This window comes from Ochotona curzoniae, unplaced genomic scaffold, assembly GCF_017591425.1.
Source record: "Ochotona curzoniae isolate NIBS_2020 unplaced genomic scaffold, NIBS_Ocur_1.0 contig_21, whole genome shotgun sequence".
NCBI classification, from domain to species: domain Eukaryota; kingdom Metazoa; phylum Chordata; class Mammalia; order Lagomorpha; family Ochotonidae; genus Ochotona; species Ochotona curzoniae.
The window spans coordinates 6,206,542-6,218,592 of record NW_024465322.1 but is presented as its reverse complement, the minus strand read 5'-3'; positions in this window follow the sequence as shown (position 1 = coordinate 6,218,592).

Below are 12,051 nucleotides of genomic sequence, written 5' to 3'. Positions count from 1 at the left end.
CCTGGCTTTGGTCTGGCCCAACCTCGGCCATTGGGATCATTTGGTAAGTGAACAAGCAATCTGCAGATATAAAATCCTAAGAGGATGCCCCAGCTGGCTTGGGGTTCCCACTGGTAAATACAAGAGCCAGAATGGAGGAAGCAGTCTGGGCTGGATATGGCTGTAGTCTCCCTTGCCATGGACTGGGAGTGGGGAGCACAAGACTGGGCCAGGTTCCAGCACCCACTGGTACTCTGGAGAGTCCAGGTGGATGTAGATCAGCCTGGACTAGGTCTCAGATCCTGCTGAACTATGTGAGAATTGTGTCTGGGCATGTACCAGGTATGGCTGGGTTGTAGTTCCTAAGAGTAACAACCAGAACAGATATGGACCTGCTGGGCAAGGACACTGTTCGTGCCAGGGCAAGACGTGTACTAAGTCAACCTAGACCAAGGACTTACCGGCGTGTGTGATATCTGTCACTGGGAAGAGACCTGATAGAAGAGCTTGGGAGCTCCGTTGTTAGGGCACAGTCCCTGCAGGTGAGCACAAGAATGAAGGCAAGGAGCAGCCCAGATCAGGCCAGGTTACTGAACCTGCCAGCATACATGTGAGTCAGCTCTGGGGCTGGATAAGGCTGAGCCAGGCTGTGCCAATTCATAACATCCACTGGCAGATCTAAGAATGAAGACAGGGTACAGGACAGCCAGGTCAGGCTACAACACCAGCCAGTCCACATCGGGGCCGGGAATGGGGACTGGCTGGGTCAGATTAGGCTGCTTCACCCACCAGCAGGAACTGGAACTGGAACTGGGAGCAGGCTGAACCTAGCCAGGCTTTAGCATCCACTGGTGGATGCTGAGGTGAGGCAAGCCATGGTAGTCTGGGTGGATGCCAGCTCCATGGGCCTCAAGGGTGGAGGAGTGTGGCTGGTCCTGGGTCTCCTGACCTGGTCCTCGGGCACACCCGTGAGAAGTGGTCCTCCTCAGTGGAAAACATGGAGCAGTGGACAGCAGGACTTGATGTACATGGAGGATATGACAGCCCATTGGGGCCTGCAGAGGACATTTGGTACCATGGCAGAAGAAGCAGAACAGAACAAATTGGACAACTACTCCAGCCAAACTATGTCAGCAAAAATCTGGTCAGATGGAGACTGTAAGGTGGACTATGTCAACCAATGGACATTGAGAAGGTTTCCTCATCCTTGGATTGGTGAGATCAACAGCATTTCAGAAGTATGAAAACCATCTAGGCAGAAACTCAGACCATGCACTCATCAGGACCCTGAGTTGATATCAAGTGGCTGTTCCCCATCTTCAGGTACTGTGGTGGTTGGGAGTTTGAGTGCCAAATGGGTGCCCCTTATCTCCTCCTTTCCCCCCAAAACAGGAAGAAGAAACAGAAAATTTGGAAACAACGATCACACCCACTTTTCCCTAACCTTTGATCCTTCTCATCCTGATCAACTATGTAAACATCAAAAAATAAAATAAATAGCAAAAACCAGAAAACAATAAAACAGTCTGGATCTGATCTGTGAGTTAGAGAGAGCACTGTGCTTGTGCCTGTAAGTACTGTATCCTAACAGCGAGCCCTAAACCCCTCCCATTCTCAGTACAACCCTGGGAACATCCCATACACCCTGCTGTGGCTCATTCTTTACAAACCAGAACAGTCGAGCCATTCTGTGGGATGATGCACCACTTGTTTAAAACACAGGTTACATTAGACATATTCCTGGGCCCACGTGGCACTCTTCATAATAATAGCAGTCGTAATAATTTATTGATGACTTAGAAGCAAAGGGGAAGGAAAATGCGCTTCTGACTGGGACCCAGGGCAGAGAAATCCAATAACCTCCTTTACCTTTTAGCACTAAAAGCTTGAATTAAAATGATGGAGCACCGTGCTCTAAATATAAATATAAAAGCGTATGGAAATGTGAGAAAATAATCCCAGCCGTGCCGAAAGCATTGGAGATGTTTAGGATCGTTGTGACCACGCGGGACAGAGCGGCGCCTCTTGAGACCCACCTCGGCCGTAGGCCAGGTGGACAAGAAAGGCAGGGTAACAACGTCCCTGCTACCGTGTGGTTTCCTTTTAGTTTTTTTTAATATTTATTTTTATTATTTCTATTTGAAAGGCAGATTTTACGAAGACAGAAGAAGAGACAGAGCTCTCCCATGCACAGGTTCACTTCCCAAATGACCATGATGCCCAGAGCTGGGCTTGTCTGAAGCTGGGAGCCAGGCGCCTCCTCCAAGTCTCTCCCATGGGTGCAAGGGGACCAAGCGCATAAACCATCTTCCACTGCTTTCCCAAGCCATAAGCCGGGAGTTGGATAGGAAGTAGAGCCACTGGGGCTCTAACAGGTTGCCCATATGGGATGCCAGTGCTACAGGCAGAGGATTAGCATGCTGTGCCACTGAGCTGGGCCTGCAGCTTGGTCCCCTGATCTTCCCAGAAACTTCTGCCTCAGTCAGATCATTTCCCCTCTGGCTTCAACACACTGACCATCGCCAGGGTCCCCTCCCCTCGTCTTCTGGCCTCTGATTGTTCTCTTTGCTCTTTATTCCCTTGTGTGCACATGACTGTGCCAGGTCTGCCAGGCCCCTGGAGTCTCGGCTTCTTTCACAACAGCTCCCCCGTTGATCGTAGATGGAGACCCCAGCCACGAGAAAGCAATCTCAGATCAAGTTATCTTGTGTTTCAGGACTAGATGAAGACTGGGTATCAAAGCATGTCACCCAGCAGAGGCTGTCGGAGAAAGAAGAGGCAAAAGGCAGGACCGTGAGCAGCTTAGACAGGATGGACGCATCCGCAGGCAAAGGCTGTTGCTAGCACTCAGCCAATGGCACACACTTTCGACTGAAGACTAGGGCACGCGTTCATTCATATTTGATGGGCCCTCTAAATCACTGGCTGAAATTGAGTGGTCTTAGTCCAGAAGATGGATCAGCACCATAGCTCTGGTAACTGTTAGCTGTGCCGTGATTGTTCCAGAATTTCTCCACTGAAGTGCCCGAGGGGAGCCATCTGGTTGGAATAAAAGCTGGGGAATTTGTCTTGGAACCGCCTTGGCGTGGCAATATAAGTTAAAATTGAGAAGAATTGCGTGTCCGTGTCTGGGAGTGCCTGAGGGAGGCAGGGGAGATCAGCAGGTGCCAGTCACTGTCGCAGCTGTACAACTTCACAAACAAGCAGACAATCCTCATGACCCATAACAATCAGTTTTTATTTCTTCGCTCGCTGGCAGCCAGGTGAGCAGGGATAGCTTTGTGTCTGACTGCAGATCTGTGGGCAGGTGCGGGTCTACATACTCACACTGTGTGTGGCCAGATCTGTGTGTGGCTTTAAGAAAGTGAGGATTCAGGCCCAGGTTGGTCTGCTTACCATGCAGCTTGCTGGAATGAGTGGCTCCCCAAGAAGTAGTCTACACATGAAGAAACGGAACCTTGTAGAGTAAGTCGTCTTCATCTTTCCTCAAGCCACATCCACAGTCCTTCCACTTACCAAATGAGAGCCTGGGGATCAGGCCCAAACATGTGTGCTGGAATGGTCATGTCTACTTTCTGGTGACTTTCAATAGCAAGAACCGCAGAAGAAAAACACGCACACATATCCCTGTGCCAAAATGTGACCCGCTCGTCTCCAACACACACGCGTGCCTAGAGTTTAAATCACCCTATTTGTACTCTATGTTATCATAACTCAGGGCAAAGAAAATGTGATGAGCGAAGACCAGAGAAAAAAGTTCTCATTTAAAACATTGCAGCTAATTCCATTAATTATGTTGTGATGCAATTAAGCATTTCATTTCAGAGCTATTAAAGCTTAAATTATTTATTAATAATTGCAGATCATTGCCTGATAGCGTTCGCTCTGTAGAGCAGCTGATGAATAATTGAGCAGCCTTGATATCCTTCTCTCCTCTTTGGGCAGTGTCTGCCCTGTCTGTGTCAGCCTGCCAATGCATGTGCCTGTTTCAGGAAGCCACCAGTTTCCTCTATTTCTGTAGAATCTTCCTGAATTCTGTGTGTGGTTTAAAAGTTTCCACTCCCTTGGGGCCAGTGACATGGTGTAGCATATCCCGCTTTTAAATCTTGGCCAGGGGCTTGATACCATGAAGTTGTATGTTAAACTTCTATTTGCAGCTTCAGCATCCCCTATAGGTGCTAATTCAACTCCTGGATGCTGCACTTCCAATCCAGCTCTGTTGGAAAATCAACAGAGGATGGCCCAAGTCTTTGGACCCCTGTACCTACGTGGGAGACCCGGAGGAAGCTCCTTGCTCCTCACTTCAGATTGATCCAGCTCTGGACGTTGTGGCCATTTAAAAAGTGAATCACTGATGAGATCTCTCTCTCTCTGTCTCTCTCTCTGATATTCAAGGAAAATAAGTACATCTTCAAAACACACACCCACAAAGCCTTTCCTCTTTGTACTCCCCAAGGTTCTCAGACAGATGGTAGGTGAAACACAAATGATGGCTCCATAGATAAAGGGTGCATCTTCTGGCTGAGATGGACTTCAGCTCTGCAACTCAATCAGCATTATACAGAACTCATTGCAGAAACTGTCCCCCTTGCCATTGCCTTTAATAATTAATATTCTTCATAATTACTGCTGTAGAAATTGCTGTAGATAAGAATGACCACGTTATTCACCCCTTAGCTAGACTGATAGCATGCTATTTTCTGGTTGATCTCCTGCCATTCTTCTATCTTCTCATGATTTTCCAGGAACTGGGACGAGACTTTCCACTCCAAGACCAAATTAATTTTTGATATAGAAGTGAATCAATTCATCCTAGCATGGTATATGCCTTTAACTTGGCTTACAGATCCTGGTGATAGCTTTAGAAAGCATGGGTCCTCTCTAATGGGAGGTTGCAGAGTGCATGGAGGTGTTGTGGACAGAACCAGGCTACGGAGATTCAAATCTAAGATCTGGCCACAGCCTGAACAGGAGTAGTCAAACAGACTTGCATTTTCTTTTTGATGATCGTGTTTACACAAGCTGAACAAATTACATGTGTCTCACACTATAGATTCGGAAATATAGTGATACTTTCCACTCCACCCAGCCTCCCGCCCACGTTCCCACCCTCCCTCCTCCTTAGCCTTCAATTAGGTAAAGACTTCAACACATAGTAAGTAGAAAAAAACCTACTGTTCATCAAGATTATAGACAAGGGTTGTACGTGGCAATCAAATTTCAAAATGTCAATTGCATTTTGTTTCTTATAACATTTGTTCAGTTGAAAGGTAGAGCGACAGAGGGAGGGACACACACACACACACACACACACACAGGCGAGGAGAGAATCTTCCAGCTGCTGGTTCAATATCCAAATGATTACAATGACTGGGACTGAGCCAGGCAAATGGCAGGAACTAGAAATTCTATCCAGGTTTCCCAGAGTCTTAAGCATCTAGACCAACTCCTCTTTTTTCCAGACTTATTAATAAGGAGCTGGGTTGGAAGTAGGAGCAGCTGAGACTTGAACCAATCCTCTGATATGGGATGCTGGCTGGAACAAGCTGCTACGCCACAACTCATGCCTCAGGACTTGGACTATTTTACTGCAAACTTCCTCTCCTATTCCAGAAACTCTGGTTTTATTGTGTTAAAATATGCCCAACATCTTACTTATCATTTTAATCACTTCTAAGTATGTGAGCATAATAATTTGGTGCCATTAAACAGATGAGAAGACAGAAAAATATTCACAGAGAATGAGTGCTGTGAAAAATACTATTCAGGGATTTCAAACTGTTTTGTACCGAGATAAACTTATCTTTCATTTTCCATAAACTTTTTCATATGCCTTTGTACTCACATCATTGTGTAACCATCGCCAATATCTATATCCACAAATGTTTCATTACTTTAATAAAACTTGGTAACTAATAACAAAGCTCCCCAAGCCCCCTGCTCCCAGACCTGGTAACCTCTGTTTTACCTCCTGTGTCAATGAATTTGGCCACTCTTGGCAGTCCAGTATGTGAAATTTTACAATATGTGTCCTTTCATGTCAGGCTCATTTTGCTAAATATGATGTCTTTTTTTCTTATCTTTCTTTTCTTTTAAAAATATTTATTTATTTAAAAAACAGAATTATATATAGAGAAGAAGAGATAGACAGAGGGGTGGGGGAGAACAGATGGGGAGGAGAAAGAGGATTTTTCCATTCACTGGTTTACTCCCCCAAAGGACCACAATGTCCAGGACTGGACCAGATCAAAGCCAGGAGCCAGGAGTTATATCCTGGTCTCCCATGTGGGTATAGAGACCTTAGTACTTGAGCCATCTTCAGCTGCGTTCCCAGGAGCATGTACTGGGAACTGGATCAGAAGTGGAACAGCCGGGACTCAAACTGGCACCCACATGGGATGCCAGGGTCACTTGAAGAGAACTTTACTTGCTATGCCGCAGAGTGAGTTCCATATGATGTTTCCTGGTCTCATCATTTTGCAACATGCATCACAACTTCACTCCCTTTAAAGCAGAACTAAAATGCATTGTATGCATGTCCCAGTCCTCATAGCTTGGTCATTTCCATATTTTAGCTATTGTCAGTAGTGCTGCTTTTAACATTGACCTGTAACTGTCTGTCCAAATCTCCACTTTCAGATTGCTGGGTCAGATGACAGATCTATGTTGACCATTTGAGAAACTGCTCAGTGGCTACACCATCTTGCGTAAGAGCCAGCAGTGCAGCAGAGGTCCCATTTCCCCACATCTCATTGGATATATCCATGCCCACGATTTTGATATCGTTCTTGTTAATTGGACCTTTTCTGGATATGTGATGGGTCTGATTAGACTGCTGCCACCTCACTTAGTGTCTAATGTTAACATGATCCCCCCTCCGGCTCTCTTTCAGTTATTGCTTGCATGCAAAATAGCTTCTTTCACTGTTTCCCTTTTGGACTACTTGCATCTTTGTATCTCAAAAGAATGTCTTTGAGGCCAGCACAATGGCATTGTGGGTAAAACCATTACCAGTGGCACCAGCATCCCACATGGATACCAGTTCCAGATGCAGCTGTTCCACTTTTGGTCTAGCTCCCTGCCAATGGTCTGGGAAAGCAGTGGAGGATAGATGGCCCAAGCCCTTGGGCTCCTGCACCCATGTGGGAGACCCAGAGGAAGCTCCTCTTTCCTGATTTCAGATAAGTCCAGCTATGACTGTTACAGCCAAGTTTGGAGTGAACCAGTGACTGGAAGATTCTCTTTCTCTCTAATTCTGAATTTCAATAAAGAATACATATATATATATATGTTTTTAAAGACCAGGTGTGCTATAGACAATAGATAGTTGGATCATGCTTTAAAATCCATTCAGCCGATCTCTATCTTTGCTTGGAGAATATAACCCATTTATATGCAGAGTAATTACCGATGAGGAGAGACACATTGCCACCGTTCTTCCTTTTGTTTTATGCATGCTAGAACACATTTTTGTATTTTATTTCTTTTATATTGCCTTCTGTTTACTCTTTTAGCGAAACGTTTTGATTCCCTTCTCACTTCTTCTTGTCTATACTTTATTGATATTTTCTTTGTAGTTACCATACAAATTCCACTCAACATCCTAAAATTTCAACCATCTAATTTTAATTTAACTGTAATAGCAACTTAATTCTTAAGAGCATATAAAAATCTGCGTCTATTCCAGTTTTGTTCTCATTCCTTCCTCCTATTGACATCATAAATTGTTTCCTTATATATTGCATGTTTAGCAATATATATTAGCAATTGCTTCTCTGCATCTTTTCAGATCTTGTGGAGTATAAAGTAGAGTTATGAGCCAACATTATAATAACTCTAGCTATTATAATTGTACTTTTTACCTTTTTAAAAATAATGTAGTGCCACTTACTTGTACTGTCTGCCTTTTTAAAATTTTTCACCTAAAGAACTCCTTTTAGCAATGTGCTACTGATTATGTATCCCCTCAGCCTGGTCATTCACACCAAAAATATGATACCATCTAAATTCTTCCTCATTTTTGAAGCACAGTTTTCCCAGTTGTAGAATTCCTTGTTCTCAAGGTGTGTGTCTGCTGTTTAGCACTTTGATCCTGTTAGCCCAGTGTCATACAGTGTCCAAGATTTCTGGTAAGAAACAGAAAACAATCTTACCTAAGTTTCCCTTACATGAGATGAGTAGCTTCTCTCTTGTGGCTTCCAAGATTCCGCCTTTGTCTTTTGAGAGCGTGATTCTAATGAACCTAGACCTGAGTCATTTCACATTCGATCTACTTGGGGTTTATAGGGCATGCAGCACTGGAGACAGTTCTTCCCATTACTTCTCGAAATATTCTTCCTGCTCCTTCCTCCCTCTCTTCTGGGACCCACACGATGTACATGGCAGTGTACGTGATGGATTCCCTACAATCCAGTCACTGGTTAGTCTCGGGCGGCTCTTCTAGGCGGGAACTTTTGTCACCACCCAGGAGCTTCCCTCCTGCCCCGGCTCTTCCGGGCTAACAGCACCTTACACCCTAGGTGGGTGTTCAGGAAGCTATTGATAGTATCTGTGCCACAATTTCAAGCTTAGGATAATAGTGTTAGTTATTTAACGCACTTGAAGTTCTTGAAGTCCTTACGTTGTTACGCGCAGCTAATTCCCGCAGTTAAGTTCTTTCACCGTGAGCCCAAAACACCAAACGCAACGAGGAGTTTTATCGGGACAAAGGTGGTGAGAGAGCGAGGAGAAAGTGAGAGAAAGGCAGAGCGGCACCTGGGGGCCCTTATTGTCATTCAGATGACCCCACAAGGTGTGGGGGGCGGGACTGGGAGGGATTGAGGGCAGGCCCCAGGGCATTGATGCCTGCAGGTGTTTGCCTAAGGATAACCCATCAGTAGGTGGGGTCTGCGGGAGGGGCCGGGAGAGATTAGGGATGTGAGTCTAAGGTGAAATGCCGGGTTACATCTGATTGGTGAATGAATGGACCAGCGCGAATTTCGTAAGCTGTGACGAGGAGGAAATGGCACTGGGTCCAGGGCGGCAGAGTCTCAATCTCCATGACGACATTCAAATCACTCCTCACAAATGGTCCCTATTCACGAAGTCCTAGGCCCTTCAGGGCTGTGAGAGCAAGCGTTGTAGCTGCTTCTGGCTGCTCAGCCAGTGCACCGCACAGCCAGTGTCCAGGTACCTTGTAACAGGGACCATGTCTGCGGCCTTCCTGGACATGGGACAAACGCCATGGGCAATTGAGTGTTAGAAAAAGATGCTGGGAAACAAACCTTGGCAGCATAAGCAGCAGATATGAAAGCCGACCAAGCAGAAGGCTCACTGCTTGTCTGTCCCATCTATCTTGCAGACACAAGCCTGCCAGGTGACCCAGTAGTTGGGGTGGCAGGTACATACACTGAGTACAAACTCCCTGGCAGTGTTGTCACTCTCCTGGGAGGCAGCTCACTCTATTATTAGCTCCTGAGAGTGCCAAAGACAGAGAAAACCCCATTAGGCAGGCTCTCACCTGGGGTTTGAGCACCCACTCCTCTGTGGGTCCTAGAGGAGGGGCCGAGGGGATCAGAAAACGCCACAGGTGCCTGCATCTCCAGGGCCGGCTTCTCAACAGGCCAGCCAGGGAAGCCTTTCTAAACTTGGCAAACAGAATTTGATGCTGTTCGAATTTGCAAACTAATGATAAGAAATAATTGCTAAATAGCTCAATAACTGACAGGAAATTACCCCCTTTTTCTCCATAACAATGCAGCAAGCCTATTCAATTAGGACTCCTGTAGATTAAAAACAAAATGTTTGTTTAGAGGATTCATTTCCAACAATAACAAGGGATGGTAGAGATAGGAGGGTGTGGAGAGGAAGGGGGCGGAAGGGAAGGGCTTAAAAGCACTTGGCTTGCAGATGTGTGAGGTGGTGGAGGCAGAGGAAGTCCTGCCAGTGGTGTAGGCTGGGGGAGTGGACTCCATTCAAGCTGTTCAGAGGGGAAGACATGAATGAGCAAGCTGGGGTTCCTGAGGGCCTACACGGCAGGGAGGAAGGCTAGCTCAGACCTCCAAGAGCAGTATCCAGTCTGCCCCAGCACCCATCCCTAGATGGGCATCCCAGCTTCTGGGGAAGGGACCACAACTCACCAACTGGTGGGAAAGCCAAGTAGCATCCATCTCCTTCCTTCCTTCCTTCTTGTGAGGAATGACTCAAACATTGACCCTGAAGGTCCCTGCCATTTTGGACTTTTAAAAGAATCTGCTTCGTCTAGGTCAGAATTAGGGGTGAAGTCCATGCAAAGCTGAAATTGGGCCTGAGAGGCGCGTGTTCAGCTGGTGTCTGAGTTCCTGGTTGATCAGGGGAGTTCTTGGTTTTTGGTCAGGCAAAGATGTTTAGGATGGGCAGGTGGGCTTCAGTAGGTCTGGGAATGATGTGCAGATGGCGGGTACCCTCTGCCCTAGACTTGGAATTTCCCTCACAGGACCTGGAAACCCCCTGAACAGATCTCTCCAGTAAGAGTGCCCAATCGAGTTTAATTTATTGGAGAAGCAAATGACGTCTTGAGTCCAGTTGGTTGGAACTTTGTAGGGCCATCTGTACCACTCCCTCAATTCAGCCACTTGTCCCTTGGTTCATCTTACAAGATGAACAAGGACATGGGCTAAGAGAGACAGACGAAAGGCTGAATCCTCCCGCCTTTACGTTAAAGGGGTTCAGTCTCAGTGCCAATCTCCTCGGGGTACCAGGAGACAGGGTGGGGCAGGGAAGTCTAGGCAAGCAGAGTAGCTACTGGGACCCATCCTACTGTGCCCGGTGCCAAGGATACCAGAAGGCAAGAGTGTTCCACGGCTGCAGGAGTTAGGGTCTCTCTCTCCATGAGGATCCAAAGGTTCCAGGCGAATGAGGGAAGAGCAAGGCTACAGCAGATGTCAGAGTCCCTATGCGAGCCAAAGCACCATTTTCTCCTTTATAAATAAGCACAAGGAACCCAGTGAGCCTGTCTTGGCAGCTCTCTTGTTACTCAGGGAAGCGAATCGGGACTGCAATTTATGGTTTCCTAGTGCAGGAGTTTTCAGAGCAGAAAGTTAAACTTTTATCTGCACAATCAAGTAAGCAATCCACTCTCTGCTTCTCTCTTTTTCCTCATTCCTCCTCTGAGTTCATTTTTCCTGCACCCTACCCCATGCCGGGCACGTGTCTCCGTTTGCCTGCTTTGGAACCCAATTACAGTTGGCTGTGGTGAAATGAACATTTACAGCCATGAAATGACGCTATAGATGCTTTAGAGAAATCGCTCAATCAAACCGAGTGAAACCTTTTTTTATATGGTAATCATTTCCCACCATCAAATTTCATAGGGAAGAACAGTTTGATTGAACCACCTAGTTAAACTGTGTATGAAATTAGTCGTTCTCATCCTAAACAGAGCTCTGCCACCTCCTCAGAGCAAAGCTAACAGCATCAAGGTCCTGACTGGCTGGCAAAGCTGGCTCCTGGTTCCACCTGCTTGTGTTCCTGCCCTTGTCCACACCTAGCTGGATATCTCAGAGTTACGGGGCTCCGTGGTTAGAGATGTTCCCCGGTTGAGTGTTTTCTTCAGGATCATGCGAACATGGTCGACATGGCCAAGTTACGTTCCTTCCCTGGACCTGTGAGATCCAAACCTGGGCTTGTTCCAGCTTTATCTAGAGCAGCCTTGTTGGATGGCATCTGTCCCTGATTCTCTTCTGCTCTACAGGAACAGTTGAAAGAGTGTTGAAATCCTTGGGTCAAAGATTTTTTTAAAATGGGGTGGGAGGATTAAAAAAAAAATAATAATAAAGGAAAAGCCCTTTCATGATAAACTAATGCGTTTGCAGATAGAGAAAAAAAATGAAGATCTCAAACAACAAATGATCTCTAATGTTTTATTAAACAAGCACCAAATCGCTTCATATGCATGCTGTGACAACCTTCTTTTCCTTTCAAACATCTGTTTGATATCCACTTGTTTACGCCCATAAGGGCCTCCTTTTTCCTCTCCTACTGACTTTCAGCAGCTTCTCTCTACCCCACCTGTGTGGTACACAGCCTCACCTACCAGTCTGACCACAGACAGTT